At 38.8% G+C, this 17,646-nt stretch overlaps 1 protein-coding gene across 6 annotated transcripts in view; it reads left to right on the plus strand.

The window, feature by feature from the left end:
* Nucleotides 1-17,646, plus strand: part of GRB14 (growth factor receptor bound protein 14) — a 129,245-nt gene that overhangs the window by 56,562 nt on the left and 55,037 nt on the right. The gene's annotated exons all lie outside the window — the stretch shown is intronic.

Here is a 17,646-nt window from a genome sequence, read left to right on the forward strand (position 1 = left end):
ATTGAAATTAGACTAATTGTTGAAATTAGACTATTAAAAAAAAAAGCTGGGCCAGAACATCTCTGTAGTACGAAAAGCTCCATGTAAAAGTAGTTTGGTCTCGATTTCAGGGCATTGTGATAGAGACTGTATTGAAGATTTTTCTTTCTTTTTTTTTTTCCCCTTCTACTGTAACTTCAGGCCTCTTTGCCTTTAGTTCAATAGGCAATCTGCTAGCTATTATGTTTTATATTTGTTTACTAAGGAGCAGATTCTTTGTTTCACTATAATTTATAATACATCCATCTTCATTGTTGAATGGACGGTATAATTGTTTTACTGTTTAAAACATATGGCACCAGTTTATTTTCCTCTGGTTTTCTACCCATTTCTATTGAGTTTCTGCTTACTTGCTTAAGAAAAACTTTCCATTAAGTTGCCTTGTGAAAAGGCTTTCTGTTAATTATTAATGCAGTCAATCCTGTGTGTGAAATATTTTGTCTGTTAGTTTTTTGTAAAGTTTATTTCTATGTCTTACTTGCCACATCGTATTTTATAAGGTAATAAATACACCATGTGATGTAGCATTTAAGTAAAGCTGAATATACTAAACTTCTCTTGTAAATATACCAAATAAGAACCGTGTATTGAAATCCTTAAAGAATCAAATCTGTTGTATAGAAAAGAAAAAGCACCAAAACACATTTTGACACTGTGCTTTCTGAATGGTTTTGGTGACACTAGAAACTGTAATGTTTATTTCCGTACCTGACTTTTAATGGTTAACTATTAGTGTATTTCATTAAGTCAAAGGTCATGGTTTAATTTATTTGAAAATGACAAATCTTACAATTAGGGTGTCTTTTAAAAGAAGTGTCTCTTTTCATTGTTTTTAATTTTTAGGTTTTTAATTTATTTTTTTATCCAGTTGACTACTTATTCACCAGGGACATTCTACTTGGCAGTAAAACAGTATATGATAATTTTGCCAACATTTGTTCTTATCTTTCTTGATGTCTTTCTTTCATCTTAAGCAAATTTAATTAAAAATATTTTGCATTGAGCTGGAGTCTTTATTTTGATGTAGACTTACTAAGTACATTAATAATGACCATATAGATTACCTGAGTCACTGGCAATGTGAAAAGGTATAATAGCGTATATCAAATCTATATCCTTATGTTTGGATTCTTCTTTATCCAGTTAATACTGCAGTTTGGATTAACCAAGAAATTTTCATCATGTAAAGTGTGGTTTTTTTGCACAACATATTGGTGTGGTGGAAAGCATGCCACCTGGATTCTCCATTTCCTAGCTGTGTGATCTTGGGCAAGTCATTTAAACTCTCTGAGTCACTACTTTCTCACCTATAATATAATAGTGGAGAGATTTTCATTAAATGCTCTCTTCAGTCTTTTTTGTGTCTATAATTCTGTGACTCAAATAATATATTTTGAATTTTCATAAGTATAATAAAATATTTAAACCATTTCTTATTAGAGTATAAAACGTTAGAAGAAGATGCTATCATTTTCAAGGATTTGGAGCAGTTAGTCTAGGGGAAATTTGTATGAGTAAATTTGTATGAGTAAAACTTAGCTAGAAAATAACACCCAGCACTGGTTGGTAAGTAGCAAAACAGGATTACTCTGGAAAGCTGTGATTATAAGTGATGTTAGGTCTGAGCTGCCAATGGATACATCATTGTGATTTCTCTTGGTTCTTTTATAATAAGCTTCTAGTCAGGTTTCTATTATAATAATTAACATAAGTCAAAATTCCCTAAGCCCAAGTCCATGTTATTCCTTTCCAGTTGGTACACATATTAAATGTTCATATAATTTAGTGCATCATTTGCTGAAAATACTTAATGCTATTTCTTTCTCCCAACAGTTTAATCCCCAGAGGACCCATTGTTGATAAGACTGTTCTGAAAATCTTAGTATCTCTTATTTTAGAAACTGGGTGTTTTTCTGACTAAAAAATACCCATCTGCTCTGGTCACACCATGCCTTTGTTTTCTAAGATAGGAAATTATTCCACACTTGTAATTAACTTGTTTTCTATATGCACCATAGTTTAAGATGATACAAATTAATACAAGCATTTCTCAGTATTTTGGGGCAGCTTCTCATTTTCCAAAGAACCTAGGTGCTTTTTCCACAGGTTTGGCATAGAGTTGGCTGGCTCATCCTGAACGAGTGGTTCTTGCAAAATAATTTGTCAACTGGAATCCTAATCATTTGAAAGGCTGAGGGTATTTCTGAAAATGCTTAATAGTTTTAGGGAGTAATTTTCTTATCAGCAAGTATATCTGATCTAAGTGGGCATAAGATCTCCTGAGATTGGTTGGGAACTTGAACTTTAAACACGGCTCTTAACATGGTATGGGTCTTTTTCGTAGCGCATCAAATATACTTTGATCTTTGAGGAACAGACTAGTTCAGTGGACTCTCTGTCAAGTAAATTGGAAATAAATTTTTGACTTTTTCTAATTCTATCAGGATCCGATTTCCTTGATTCTAGTTAATCAAGGTTCCAGTGAAGAAAGTTTCATCATCTCTCTCAGAAATGATCGCATCCTCATCAAGTGCTCTGAATGAGCTCTTCACCTCATAGCATTTTTCTCAGATAACTAGGTTATGCCTTTTTTTTTTTCAAATGAGAAGACTGAGTCTCTTGGATGTTGAGTGACTTATGCAAGGTCACCCAGAAGGTCAATGGCAAAGCTAGAAATAGAATCTAGGTCTTGTGGCTTCCACTGTGTTTCTCTTATTAGATATGTGTTACCTCCTGAAATTAATATGTTAATGAAATTGCCTTATGGTGTGTATAACTGCCATTCAACTTCTAGTCTGGAATTAGCTTAGGCAAATCTTTTCATCTTCCTCTGCACCTCCACCAACTCCCATATGCTCTAGTGTAGAAAACATTTTATTCAGACAGCAATTGTAAGCAACAAAGTGTGTGTGTGTGTGTGTGTGTGTGTGTGTGTGAGAGAGAGAGAGAGAGAGTATGAGAGAGAGAGAGAGATGGAAAGACAGTTTTACCCAGTGCTCTAATTGGGTTCATTACATCAAGAAACTATTTTAAGGTCCCAGAGAGTTAACAAAAACTCAAGCATTGTAAGGCTTATACTAAGTGCAATATAAAATTCACATTCTTTTTATATAAAGGTTGGAAGGTCTGAAGGCCAGATGCCCATATTCTGATTCTGTGGGTAGGAAGATTTCTACCTCTGTCAGATTAAAATTGTTCTGCAAATTGTTTCCAAGCATTTCTACATTCTTTAGCCATACTACAATTATGAGAGACTTTCATAGGCACACAGAATTCTAACGTGTCTTCCAGAATCTCAGAGAAAAAAGGAATACTTTTTAGAATATATTTTTTATAAGATTCAAATCATTTGAAAATCCAAAATTCATGAGTATAATATGGAGCAATGCCATTTATCAAAAGATCCAATTCCCCATCTATACAAGAGAATAGTTTGTTATATTCATTTCCCTCCTCATACAATTAGAATTATTGCTGTGAATTTCTAAAAACAATTTTGTAAAGAATGAAAGAATATAGATCATCATTATATCACTATTTTGCCCAGAAGCTTTTAAATACATACAAAATCAGTCCAAGCGAATGTAGCATTCACTGTGCTTTGCGGTCTGGATGCATGGGGGTTTCCTCAGCTTCATATGAAGCCTCCACTCCAGCACATCGTTTTTCTCCTTGTGCTCCAAACAGGGTTTGCTGTTTGTCCCATTGTACTTCTGCACCCAGTTTTGTGCTCCATGACCTGTAGACAACTCCAGGATCCTGTTATTGTCTGTGTCCTAGCACAGGCTGTGGTACCATCCTGAAACCTTCTAAGACTGTTTCTTATTACATCCATCTTAATGGTGTCTTGACTCGAGTGTCCATGGATGCACATTTATGACTCATTTCTCAATGCAGTAACTACTGCCATGTGACATCAATTTTGTTATTACCTTTTATGATATTTAAGTCTTATTAGCACTCCTTAGGTGTGTATCTTAAGCTTTCTGGCTTTTCATATTTGACTTATAGTTTTTTCTATGGACCTTGTGTATGTTTTATATATCTTGCATTATTTGGTTTTCAAAATTTGCTTTTACATTTTTAAGGGAAAGACCCTTTAAATAAAGTGCTTTGTCAGTTACAGGCTGAATTTAATTTCATGTAACCGGAAAACTCAAATGACAGCATATTAAACAGGGGAGAGATTTATTTTTCTTTCACTTTACAAGAAGAATTGGTCCCAGGCTAATGTAGCCGTCCAGCAATGTCCTCAGGCAACCAAGCTCCTTCTTGCTTTCTATTGTATCTTCCTTAGTGTGGGTCCCTTTTCCTTTTATGGAAAGATAAATGCAGATCGCTAGCCATCCGGCTCACATTCCTGGCATACAAAATGGGAAGAACCAAGGGCATACAGGCTAGTTCTGCCAGTTATTAACGTGCCACTGGGGAATAACCGGGAGCTTCTGATCATATCTTACTGGCTAGGATTGTGTCACGTGGTCTGGATCCAAGGGAAGCCAGGAAATGTAGGCCTTGACCTGCACGCACTGCCCTTCTCACCAGAATTAGGAAATGGGGAGGATGGCTTTTGGTGGGGAGCTAGCTGTCTCCACTGCCAGTGACTCCTGTGTATTAGGCATGCAGAAAATGTTTGTCCCTTGGATTTTTATTATTGTCTTGCCAGGTATAGAATATAGTTATGCTTTTTGAACAAATGTATTCTATCGCTTGATTGGAGATAGTAGAAGCTGTAGTAAGTGGGGAGAGAGCAGATTTCCTGTGTAGGGGAGGGTAATGGAATGCATAGGTGGTGACCTGAGTTTAGATGGCTGGCTTGCTTGGAAAGTGGTTGTGAAGTGGGAGTGAGTACTATTATTGCCGTTTACCTGGAGCTCTCATTCTCCCTAAACCTTGATCTTTCTTCTGCCCTTTTAATTTTTATACAGGGTAACATAGTTGCATATTCACCCAGGAAGGGTACCACATAGATGAATGGATTTTGTGTTTTCACAAAATGTTTCCTTTCCCTAAAAGTGAGTTTTTACGAAGTGTGCTGTAGTGGAGATTGTTTGTGTGTTTTAGCCAGGAAACCCTGAGTTTGAGCTCAGCTCTGTCACTGATCAGTGTCGTGACTTTAGGTGTCTTCTTGTAAACCTTTCAAAAATTCAGTTTCTCTGTTTTGCGGATAATGATGCTTCCTCACAGAACAGTTGCAAGGATTAAATAGGATAAATATTTAGAAGACCTTGACACGTAGTAGAAGCTCAACAAATGAGAATTTCTTTTTTTCCCCCTCATCTGGGGAATGGCGTGTGTTACTAGTTTCATAAATGGTTTAAAGTCTCCCTATTACTGTGATTTAAAATTTTTTTGGGGGGTGGGAGCTCTATCCTATTAAGTATTGATAGCTATTCAAAAGTTTTCTTGTAGCAAATGAATCAAACAAAAAGTAGTTGTCCTTGATACAATGCAGCCAGGGAACGAAAGACAGTATGCCTCTCAAATTCTTGTTCCCTCTGCTTACTTTCTGTATACAGACTCTAATTTGAATTAAAAAAAAATTAATCCAGCTACTATATGCTGATAAATATTTTTTTTTAAAAATCTGGGAATGTAGATTTAAATAGAATAAGATAGGTGGTTAGATTACTTCTTTCACTCTCCTAGGGAATATCAGGCAGGGACTTCTGGCTTACATATTTGCAAGAGGTACAGTTGTACCTAGTGTTAAGACATTGTTTCAGTAGACAGAGGTGACATTACTGGAATGTGAGCTATATGATGGTAGGGGCTGTGTCATCTTTGATCATCATTAGTCTCAAGTGCCCAGCACAGGGAATGTACAAAGTTGGGATATAATTACTATTCATTGAATAAACACAATTTTTAAAAAAACAAAATTGGGCTTTTTTGATACTGACCTGTCATTGGCATTTCCATCTCTGCATTTGTGTCTCTGTGGCGTTCATTTCCTTTTTCCTGGATGGCATACCTTGTGGTAAGAAGCTGTGCACTCAGGGCCCACATCAGCTGGTCCACCTTGCTTTTTCATGAGCTCTGTCTCCACCCCTCCCTCCCTCCCAGCTCGTTCCTGTGAGTAACTTTGAGCACTCCCTGCCTTCCACACCAGCAGAAATAAAAACAGCTATACTGTGTTCAGCGTTGATTACACTCTCTTTAATCCTCATAAGAACCCTACAAGATTGGTGGACAGACCCAGGCTGGGATGAGAAAAGTGAGCCCTGGAGAAGTTAAGTGTCTTACCCAAAGCACAGTGCTAATGAATGACAAGTCAGGACTGAGCCCGGGTGGGCCCCGCCCCGCACAGGGGCTGCCTGTCAGAATTGATGGGCACACATGTGATGCAGAGCTGCGCTCCATTGCGCGGCTGCAGCGCCCTTGCCTTTCACCTATAGTCTACTCATGAGACAAATCTCACCTTTTTTTTTTTTTACCTGTCTGTCTGTTGCCCTCGTAGCTATTTTTTCCTCGTTGTACACTCCAGTCTTACCTCACCTCAAAGATATAGTGAGTAAACCATATGTCAGAGCTCCTTGGAGCTCAATAGGAATCTCTTGGGACTTACTAATTTTGCTTTAAAAAATTTATAATAATAGTCACTATTATGAATTGAGTGCTATCAGTTTGCCATCATTTTGCCCATTTTACAGGATGAGGAATCTGAGACTCATCATTGATAAGCTAATGGTGTAGGATCTGATCCCAGAGCAGATTCTGGAGTGCACCATCGCCACAAGCACCTGGACTGAACCTCCATGAGAATGAGGGCCATGTCTCATATTAGTTTGCAAACGACAGTGTCTGGTCCACATTTGGCAATGAAGGCAGATTAAAAATAGCTGGGCTGATTAACAGTCTAAGACTCTTGCTTGGGGGGAGCAGTCTTAGGGCTGGTTCTCCTGGCGGCACCCCAGCACCCTAAGCCAAATCTAGAAAATAAGAATCTCTTTTGGCAGAAAAAAAGAAGTAAGTCTTTTGGTTATTTCAGATATTTCGGGTATTAAACCCTCTGAAAGATAAAGATTTTCTACCCCTGTATGATATTAAAAATGCTTTCTCTTAAGACAGTTTCAAAAGAGCAATTAAAAAACCATTTTGGCTGAACAGCATTGTCCTATATTCTTGACAGCCTCCTAATTGAGCCTGCGTATTTGGGCATATACATTCAGTTGTATTTGTGAAATATCAGGAATATTATTTTATAGTTTCTGAAGTCAAATGAGTTTGGGTGGTTCTGTCAGGGTTTGAAGAAAATTTTGACATCACCATTCTAAGTGCCAAGGAGGATCTCCAGCTTGAGTCACAGGAAAGGGGACTTTATATTATATACCACCTGAAGTGACTATATATATGCCACCCCAACCCATACCCAACCCTTCTTATTAAAGATATAGACATAATTTATCTTAAAAATTCAAATAGTTAAGAATGTTTAAAAATATATTTAATTTTTTTAGAAGCTTGCAACTAGTTTAAGCAGTGCCTCTATAGGGTTAACAATGTTAAAGTTGTAATTTTCAAAGCATTGTTTTCTTTCTCTATTTGCACCAAGAAATAAAGACTCCCTCTGCTGGCTGTTTCTATATATGCAATTTTTCTGGCAAGTTGTGCTAAAAAAAGTGAAACACAAAGAATAACCTTTTTTGACATTCAAAAAGCTGGGTGCTTTGGGACATACATGCAACTTTATATTTGGGTTTTTAGTTATCTAATGCTCTTATGCAAGATGTTGTGTCAAAGCAGCAGCTTAAAGCTGCATGAAAATTAGGTAAGCAGAGTGGAAAGAACAGGATGAGGTAGGAGCCCAGAGATTGGGGTTCCCAGGCTGGTTCTGCCAGTGACCAGCTGGAGATCCCCCGGCAAGTCAGATCCTCTTCAGTCTCAGCTTCTTCACTTGTAGAATGAGAAGATTTCAGGAGATGTTTTCTAAGAGTCCTAACCTTTAGGATTTTATGATTCTGACAGTATTGATTCCATTTCTTTTACAGGAATATACATGTTTTACACTGATGCACATGCTTTGCACTGATATAAAATAAATATTTAGAAAAGTGAGGGAAAGGTAAAATGACAAAAATGGATATAAATCAGTTATTCCTAGTGCTATCACAGTATGGGAATGTTAGATCTAGAAAGTGATAGTTTGCATGGTAAGTTCATAAAATAATACCCCCCAGATGTACCAGAAAGACTGAATATAGCATATTTCATTGATTCTGTGGCACCTTAAATTACAAGAAGCATCATTATCTTATATGCTTCCAATTAAATTATGACATACCATTGATGGTAAGTTACATCTAAGTTACAGAGAAGTTAAATGTGAGAAGGTGTGCTTTTAAAAATCAGTGAAACAAGGTAGTTCCTAAAAGTGCTTCAGTTGATGCCAGAGAGCTCAAGAATTAACAGTAAAAAGTCTGATGTGTCCTGGACTCTGATAAATATTCTCTTTCCTCTCCTCGTGTTTTCCCCTCTCTTCTAAACACTTCTCCCTTCACCCCTCCCCAACTTGTCCTTCTTTCTCACTGTGTGAAACAGTTATTAACTTTTTCACTTAGGCATGTCTTATGGTTATTCTGGGAACAAACGACTGCTGAAAAACTGAAATGAGATACTGGAATAACATTGTGTCCAACATAAGCATGACCAGTGGTTTTCTGCTTTGAATATGAATAAGCATTAGCACTTGTGAAGGTTTTTTTTTTTTTGAACTTCAAAGGTGAATTAGTCAGCACTGGCATCTTCACAGGAATTACATGAGTTTTAAAAACACTGAGGCTTCAGAGAACGCTCCTTTGATGAAGTCACTGGAAATGTTAGAGTGGGATTTGTGATCTGACCCTCTTTATTATTCGTATTGGATTTAGGTCCTAAAATAACATGAATATATACATATGTATATGTGTGCGTCCATGGTTTGGGATATTTTTAGGCTTAGTTTTTAATGTTTGCTTTCCTTTATAATGAAGTTAGAGCTGTTTCTTTTGCCTTTTTTTTTTTTTTTTTTTTACCATGTAAGAGCACACTGAAAGGGCTTCTGATTTCTTGCTTTATAAAATTGAACACCCGCTTGAGTTAGGGTCTTTCTTGCTATCCTCTAGGGAGAAAAAGCCCAAGGAAGGCGCAGGCTGCCTGGCTCTTGGCCTGAGACGGAGAGCAGAGAGGGTCAAGAACAGAGTAGAGCACAGGGGCTTCAAGGACACTTTCTGGGCCCCCCTTTGCCTGCAGACCGGCTTTCTTCTCTTGGTTGGAAGCCTAGACGTGGCATGATTTGGCAGTGTCATTGATCTAGACAGTCAGGTGGGACAGTGCTAAATCCCCTGCCGTGCCAGGTTTGGGGCATTTCCAGTAGCAAGGCCACACTGGGCCTCGTGGGCCTGATGCTGGATGGGAAGTGAATTCATACAGCATAAAGCTTCATCTTTGCATTTTGAATTCATACAGAACTTGCAGAAGATCTGTATGGATCCCCAGCCACACAGGTCCTTTAACTCTGCATTAGTTAATCTCTTTATCCCCGCATGCCCTCTAATGTTACTGCTGAAATGTAATGACCTACAAATGTGTACAAGTCCAGAGTTTTTACAGAGGTGGTGTGGGTATGATTCATCTTGTGACCTTGAGGATTGTGGAAAGAGCCTGGATCCGTGGTCATTTGATGGAACTGCCTCACCAGACCCTGAGCTATCCTCCTCTGGTTTCAAATGTGAGAAAAAAAAACCAAACCTTTAATTTGATTAATAAGCCATTGTTGGGTAGATTTTTCTATTACTTAGAGCCGAATTTGTTCCTAAATGATTAGCTCACCATGTAGTTACTTATCATTATTTTCTTATCACTTTATAATCTTATTCTGGTAAAACTGTCTTTTTAAAATTGAATTCTTTATTTCCAACCATTGAAAAAAGCTACTTTATCATTTGTGTATCTTAAAAAGGATCCCCTCTTGAGGTGGCCTCCTTGCTAGTTTGCACTGATAGAAACCAGTGTCTAGCAGTGCTGGGCAAAGACGCTTCTTCCACAGACCTTCCAGCACCTGTGCACCTGTGCTTCCTCACCTCTTCCTCATAACTCAGTCCCTCTGATCTCAGGACAGTGGTCTGTGTGCTGTTCCATGTGTATTTTTTGCCTCTTCAGTCCTTGGTATCTTTGCTCATGATACTTGTTCCACACAGATGTTCTTTTTTTTTTTTTTTTTTTTAATTCTCAGAGTTCCAGACTTAAAATGGGCCAGAGAAGTCACCTTATCTACCTTTGTTCAGTCCGCAGATTTCTTGAAAACTTGCCTATGTTCTCTCTTTGGTCCCATGTGTGTCCTTTCTTCCCTAGAGGTTTTTAAACTCTGTGAGGTTTCCAAGCTACTGTTTTGGAATCCCTAATATTGTCTCCTATAAGGCCATTCATGACGGTGTCAGTCGTCCCTAAAGGGATATTTACACTGTGCCAGGCCCCATGCTGACTGCTGGGGACACAATGGGAAGCACATATTGACATTATTCCTGGTGTCATGCAGCATGCTGAGTAGTAGAAGCTTATGGATAATAATTATGTAGTTGCACATATGCATACGTGAAACAAAGGGCCTGGACCTAAACTGGGAGTAGCATTGAAAACTTCCGCACAGAATGAATGGTTTAGCTGAAGGATAAGAAATAGGAGGCGGGTGGACAGTATTCTAGGCAGCAGTAGTAGGTGCAAAGGCCCTGTGTCAGGAAGGAGCATAGCTATTTCAAGAAACTGAGAAAATATATGGTCAGAGTTAGAGAATAAGGAAAGGATTATAGGGAATAAAGTTGAAAGGGGCCACATGGATATGAAATGGACCTGTTTATGTCAATCAATTCCTGTAATTCTGATATTGGTGACAATATCTATTTTGAGTTAATGAACATGCACTGCTCATGCTCAAATATGTAGTTGAATATCTCTTTCAGTGGAGATAATTTGATTCCCTATGACCTGATTTCTCTAAACTATGTGCTGTTTTGCTCTTAATAAATATTTGACAGCTAGCAAAATAATGAAGGAGAGCAATATGGAAGCAACAGCTTTTCTTGAGCTGTTGGGATCTTTGGGAACAGTCTTTGTTTTTAAATATAACATTTTGTTAGAGGTTTCGAATAAATAATAATGAATATATTATTTGCCGTTTCCCTTCAGGGGAACATATTGAGTTGCTTAATTCAAAACATCTAAGACTGTCTCCTCTTATCTTAGGACACTACATTCCTCATTTAGAAGAACATAAAAATCCAGGGCTGCTCTGACCTCTATATAAAAATATTTCACTGATTTAGGTACATTGCCTATCTGTTAAAAATAATGGAGAAAAAAATCTGAAACATTAAAAGATAGCTTTATAATCTTACTGTACTTGGATGATAAAATTTTAAAGAGTGGGAGAAATAAGCTTTACTTTGGGACCTAGTTGAAATCAAATTTCTATGGGCCTTGTTTCTTATTTTCTATTAATTTTATATAAACAATATATATAATTAATAGATATAATAAATGCATTTATTTTTCTGTTGAAAAGTTGTATACTTTTCATTGTGGTAAGATCTTGGTATTTAAATAATGGTGTTTAAATTATTTTTAATTAAATATTAATTAATAAGAATATTTAATTAAATATTAAATGTGGTATTTAAATGTAGTTAATCTAAAAATCAAATTTAAATTCTCCCCAAATAGAAACTTTGACACCCAAGATAACCATGCCCAACCGTCTTTTTCCTTCCCTTTTGCTCTTTCTTTCTTCTTTTTCTAAAAAAAAGTCTCTCACTTCATCCTGTGGATTCTTGCTCATATAGTTATGTTTAATCTGTGCTCGTTTTTTACCTGCTGAATAATTATCCCATTTTGCCTCCTTTCTTCTCTGAAGAAACAAAGGATAAGCGATTAAGTAGCTAGTTACTTACCAATGGGTCCAATGCCCCTTTCTGCTCTGTGGCATTGCCAAATGACCAGATGAGAACCCTGAGTTTTTTTACACATATTCTAGGATGAATACAGTTTGGAAAGGAATGAGGCATCCCATTCCATCACTTTCTTGGGTCTGCAGGAAGGAGGAGAAAGGCTGACCGCTTAGCCTCTGCCCAGTGCTTTCCTGAAGCTTTCCACATAATCTGTTCTGAGAATCAGAATTTCTGGGGATTATAGCAGATGAATACTATGTGTGCTTTGGGGAGAAAGCAATACATATTGAATTGATTTTCAACTTCAAGCTCTGTGTTTTCAGAAATGGCCTTTGTCTTATATTTTAAATAGTTCATCTCTTTTAGTCCCTTGGCTTTAGGGGCCTCAAACTTCTTTTCTGAAAAGTTAACCATTTCTTGCTCTGTGTGTTTCAACATTGTTGTGTCTACTGCTTTCAAAATGAGTTATGTTAATTTTTTAATCTCTTGCCTCAGCTTACTTTTCATGGAGGGCAGCCTAGGGGACTTGAGGTATAAAGTATGTAAACTGCCTTGATAAGGATGTCAGCCAAAACAGAGATCTGCTCCACCCACATTCCAGCATATTCTCTGCAGGGGCTACTGTGTCTTTATATTACATTTTCATTGCTAGATGCCATATGCTCCCGGCACAGTTTTTGAAGCTGTAAACCACTCTAAAGGCCAAGGTTGCTCTGATTGTCAGGATTACAGTGACACTGAGGGCTTCCTCAACACAGCCTGTGTGTACACTGTTGGCTGTCCTTGGGAGCTCTCTCTGTTCCTGCTGGTGGGATGTTATAGACAGATCTTATCAATGCATGTTTTTCTTGCTAATCAAGTGTGTTTGCTCATTGATGAGACAAAGAAAGTTCCTGTTCTTCTTTAGGGTCCAGGCAGGATTTCTTCCTGCTGGCATACAATTGCAGATGATCTCGTGGATCAATTGTTATGAATTCTTCTTACCCTATTTTTTACTTTATATAGCAAGGTGGGGATTTGGGCCACTGAACTGGGAATGTATAATATCCCTTTATTAAATAGCATGATTATATGACCTTCAGATGTCTCTTTACCTTTCAGTATGTAGAGGAAACAGGATACCACTATTTTACTCTAATGATTCTTAAGAGCAGCCCTGCCATTTGGTTTTTACATGATCACAAAAGTTTGTATCTGGGCTTCCCTGGTGGCGCAGTGGTTGAGAGTCCGCCTGCCAATGCAGGGGACACGGGTTCGTGCCCCGGTCTGGGAAGATCCCACATGCCGCGGAGCGGCTGGGCCCGTGAGCCATGGCCTCTGAGCCTGCGCGTCCAGAGCCTGTGCTCCGCAACGGGAGAGGCCACAACAGTGAGAGGCCTGTGTACCGCAAAAAAAAAAAGAAAAAAAAAAGTTTGTACCTTAGTTTTAATCCGTACTAGTCTTATATCAATATCTTTACTTATGACTTGACTTTTTTTCTTAAACAGGAAGGTTTAGTATACTAATATTTTTGGCATATTCAACTCTACTAGAGAGTTAAGGCTTAGATTATCTTTCCCTTTTCCATATATTTCAAGGAGAAATAAATAGAAATAAAAATGAGTTTTTTTTAATAAGGGCTCCCCATCAGTAGTGTAAGGAATTTTTCATAAGTACTGAATAAATCTGAGAGATGACAGGGACTTACTGCTGTGGAAGATCAACCAAAATAAATTTTTATCGTTCATAGATGAATGTGTATTTTGGACAAATGTCAGCATTAAATGGGATTATTTTTTTAAGAAGAAGAGTTTGAAATGGAGCTCAAACAAAAGTATTGTTTTTTCCTAACAGGTGTTATTAATTTAAAAAATGAGTACATGCACTTATTCCAGAAATTTAAGTTAGCCTCGTCCTTCTAAATTTATGTGTCTCAGTTCTTGGCAACTTATTTCTTTCCAATTTGCAGCAAAATCAACTGAAGAGATTAATGGCATTTCCAATTGGTTAGGTATCTTTTTCATTTTCCCCAACTTTACCTCTTACTCTATTCTTGCCCTCTTCTTGAATTTGGCTTAGACTTCAGAATGTCTCCAGATTTTCATTTGTTAATTCCTCTGATATAAAAACTAGAGCATGAAAAATAAGAGGCATGCTTCTGTTACCCCAGGTGATGGGCATTTATTGTAAGAAAGCATGGGGTAGTCGGGAAGTCTCAGGAACCTGTCCCGTGGCCACCAGGTCATTCCCAACCCCCTGTTTCCTGGCGTGGAATGAGCAGTGGCCTCTGAGGGCACTGAAATGGCAGCTCATCATTGCTCCACATGAAGGAGCAGCCCCAGGGTCGGATCTTCTTTTCCTCTCAGGACTGGTTGTCTTCATGTTGCTTTTGGCAAGAGCACCCACCAGTGTTTGACCCAGTCAGTGTTAACCACAGCATCATGGTGGACGGCATTTCTTAGCATCTCAGCAATTGTCTGGCACTGAGATTTGTCTGAAGGCACAAACTTAAAAACAATAGCCTACCCAGATGCAATCATGGGAAACACTGAGATTCCAAAGAGATCTTGGGATCTTCATGAACCACATGTGTTAACCGAAAAATGAAGGAATTGAAGTGAGAGCTCAGACACTTGCACCTGATTTTGGCAGTGTATTTTCATAGCCTTTTTCATATGACTTCACAGCTGCCTCAATGACTTCAAAACTCAGAACTGCCTGCTAATGGCAATATTAAGCCAGTTCTTACCTAGGATTATTTATAAGAAAAATTGTATATCTGTTGCTCTTTGAGAAGAATTTTAATTTCCTGAGGATTAAAATTTAGTCAATCATGTACTTCGTGACAGAAAAGATTTTTAAATTAAAATTTACAAATACGTATTGAGTACCTGTTATGTGCAAAACATTTTGGTAGGCTTTGCAGGGGTACAAAGTTCATTTGTTCCAAAGATCTTTATTAAGCCATACACTGGCTTGGGCTAGGTTCCTGGGATATCATGTCAAATGGTGAGTAAATGTAGATTTTCCTTAAAGGAGCTTACTAGTGCAGTTGAGGAGAAAGATATTCAAGTAGAAAATTACAAAGCAAGAGCTCTAAGAGGGGCACATTATAAAGCCATGGGCAGTCAGGGGAGACTTTCTGGAGGAAGTGCTGTGGGAACTGGGGCCAAATGATAAGTAGGAATTTGCCAAATAAAGCATATTGTTGGTGGCTGGGGCAAAGATTTCAGGTAGAGGATACCTCATGAGCAAATAGAAAGAAGAGGTTGCAAATGTTTATCATATTTGGCTAAGGTCAGAGTGACCTGTTCCATAGGCTGATTTGCTGGGGAGTGTGCATGCTGTGTGCGTGCTGAAGAGTTTGGACTTTATTCCATGGGGTCCCACTTCCCTGGTTCTCTATCTCTCTTTATCTTTCAGACTTTCTTGCCTCTAACTCACCATTAAATATTGCAATTTCTCAGGGTTCAGCCCTCGATTCTTTTTTTTCTCATGCTTCTTCCTTTTCTCCCTTGTCAGATATATCCATATCCACAAGTTTACCACCTGTAAGCTCAATGATTCTTAAGTCAATTCTGAGCTGAGGATCTTGCATCCGTGTTACTGCGGTCGTGCTTACCACCTCATCTCCCTCAGGGCCATGCTCCCTGCTTGCTGCACTTGCAGTTCCTGACGCCTTTTTTTGTTTTGTTTTGTTTTTTTTGCAGTACGCGGGCCTCTCACTGCTGTGGCCTCTCCTGTAGCGGAGCACAGGCTCCGGACGCGCATGCTCAGCGGCCATGGCTCACGGGCCCAGCTGCTCCGTGGCATGTGGGATCCTCCCGGAACGGGGTACAAACCCATGTCCCCTGCATCGGCAGGCGGACTCTCAACCACTGCGCCTCCAGGGAAGCCCCCTGACTCCTCTTAATCCTTAGAATCTGCCCAGTTTCTTCTTGCCCCACGGACTTTGCATGGCTTCGGTTCCCTTAGCTTGAAATGATCTTACCCTCTCTTTGCCTAGCTACTGCCCACTCCTTCAGGTCTTGGCCTGAATATCACTTTTTCATGGATATCTTTCAGGTATCTCCTAACCCCCATTATATGATTTAGTAACATACTGAATTTTTATGTCCTACTTTGTGACTATTGTTTTTAATACTGCTTTCCCCACTATGCTTTAGCTCTCTGAGGGCAACAGCCAACTCTATGACAGCCTTATATATATATATATATATATATATATATATATATATATATGGTTGTTTTTTTTTAAAGGGAATTTTATTTTTATTTATTTATTTTTGGCTGCATTGGGTCTTCGTTGCTGCGAGCGGGCTTTCTTTAGTTGAGGCGAGTGGGGGCTACTCTTCGTTGCGGTGCGCGGGCTTCTCATTGCGGCGGCTTCTCTTGTTGCAGAGCAGGGGCTCTAGGCACGCGGGCTTCAGTAGTTGCGGCACGCGGGCTCAGTAGTTGTGGCTCACGGGCTCTAGAGCACAGGCTCTGTAGTTGTGGCGCACAGGCTTAGTTGCTCTGCGGCATGTGGCATCTTCCCAGACTAGGGCTCGAACCCGTGTCCCCTGCATTGGCAGGCGGGTTCTTAACCACTGTGCTGCCAGGGAAGCCCAATGACAGCGTTATACTAAAACACTTAGCAAAGGATGTATGCTTTGCATGGGGTCTTAATAAACACAATGAGCTGCTTGAGTTAGGACAACAAGGAGCCATTGAAGAATTTTAGAAGAATGACCTGATGTGATTGGCTATTAGAAAGTTTATTTCCCTAGCAGTATGGAGAAAGAGTTGGAGAAGGTCTTTGGCTAGAACAAGAGATATAAGTAGGTGGATATTACCACTAGAAACTTACAGCTTCATGGCACACATATGATTAAAAAACACAATTCAAGTATTCCCTGGTCCAGGGGCCCAGTGATATTCTCAGGACCCTTTTCATCTCTTGGCATGGTTTACTCCATGTTGGCCCCATTTTCCCACAGTCTTTCTCTTCATGAACAGTAGCAGCTTCACCCTACACCTGCCCAGTGGAAAAGAGGGCTCACTTTATGGTTATGTGAACGGATGTCTAGATTGGCCCTGACTGACTCTGATTAGGTCATGTGCCCATCTCTGAAGTAGTCACTGTTGCCAGAGGGATTCTGGGTGTTGATTGATCAATCTGGATAACAACTATGTGAAGCTGAGGCAGTCATGTACTGGTAAACTGGCTATAAAAATAATATTTTTTTAAAAAGGCCTTATTTGTAGCATTTGCCAGTTTCTTTGGTGTACTCCCACCATGGCTGATATCAAGATGCCTGGCTTGCAGAGTTCCTGAATGTTTAACAATCACCTCTTGCAAGCCAGTTCCAGCAGCTCCACTATACCATCACTGAGCTGAAAGTAGAGCTGCCAGAATCACAATGACTAATGGTGAGGGAGGGAGTGGGTCTCTAAAAGACAATCAGAATGCTCTTAGAAGAGGGATAGGTGCCTGGTTGCCAGTCCAACAAATAAGCTTGCACTCTCCTGCGTAACTTATACTTTGGTGTCGTGATCTCATTTTACTTAGGAATTTTTTTTAAAGTTCTTATATTATTTCCTTGAATAACATTTTTAAGTACCTTATAATATTCCGTTTTGTGAAAGTACTATAGTTTACCATTCTTTTGTTGTTGTATATTTAGGTTGATAGAATTATACATAATGCTTTGCTGGGTAAGTCTAT

This window comes from Delphinapterus leucas, chromosome 8 (assembly GCF_059928025.1).
Source record: "Delphinapterus leucas isolate spDelLeu-1000000601 "Yukka" chromosome 8, BTC_Dleu_Yukka2, whole genome shotgun sequence".
Taxonomy (NCBI): domain Eukaryota; kingdom Metazoa; phylum Chordata; class Mammalia; order Artiodactyla; family Monodontidae; genus Delphinapterus; species Delphinapterus leucas.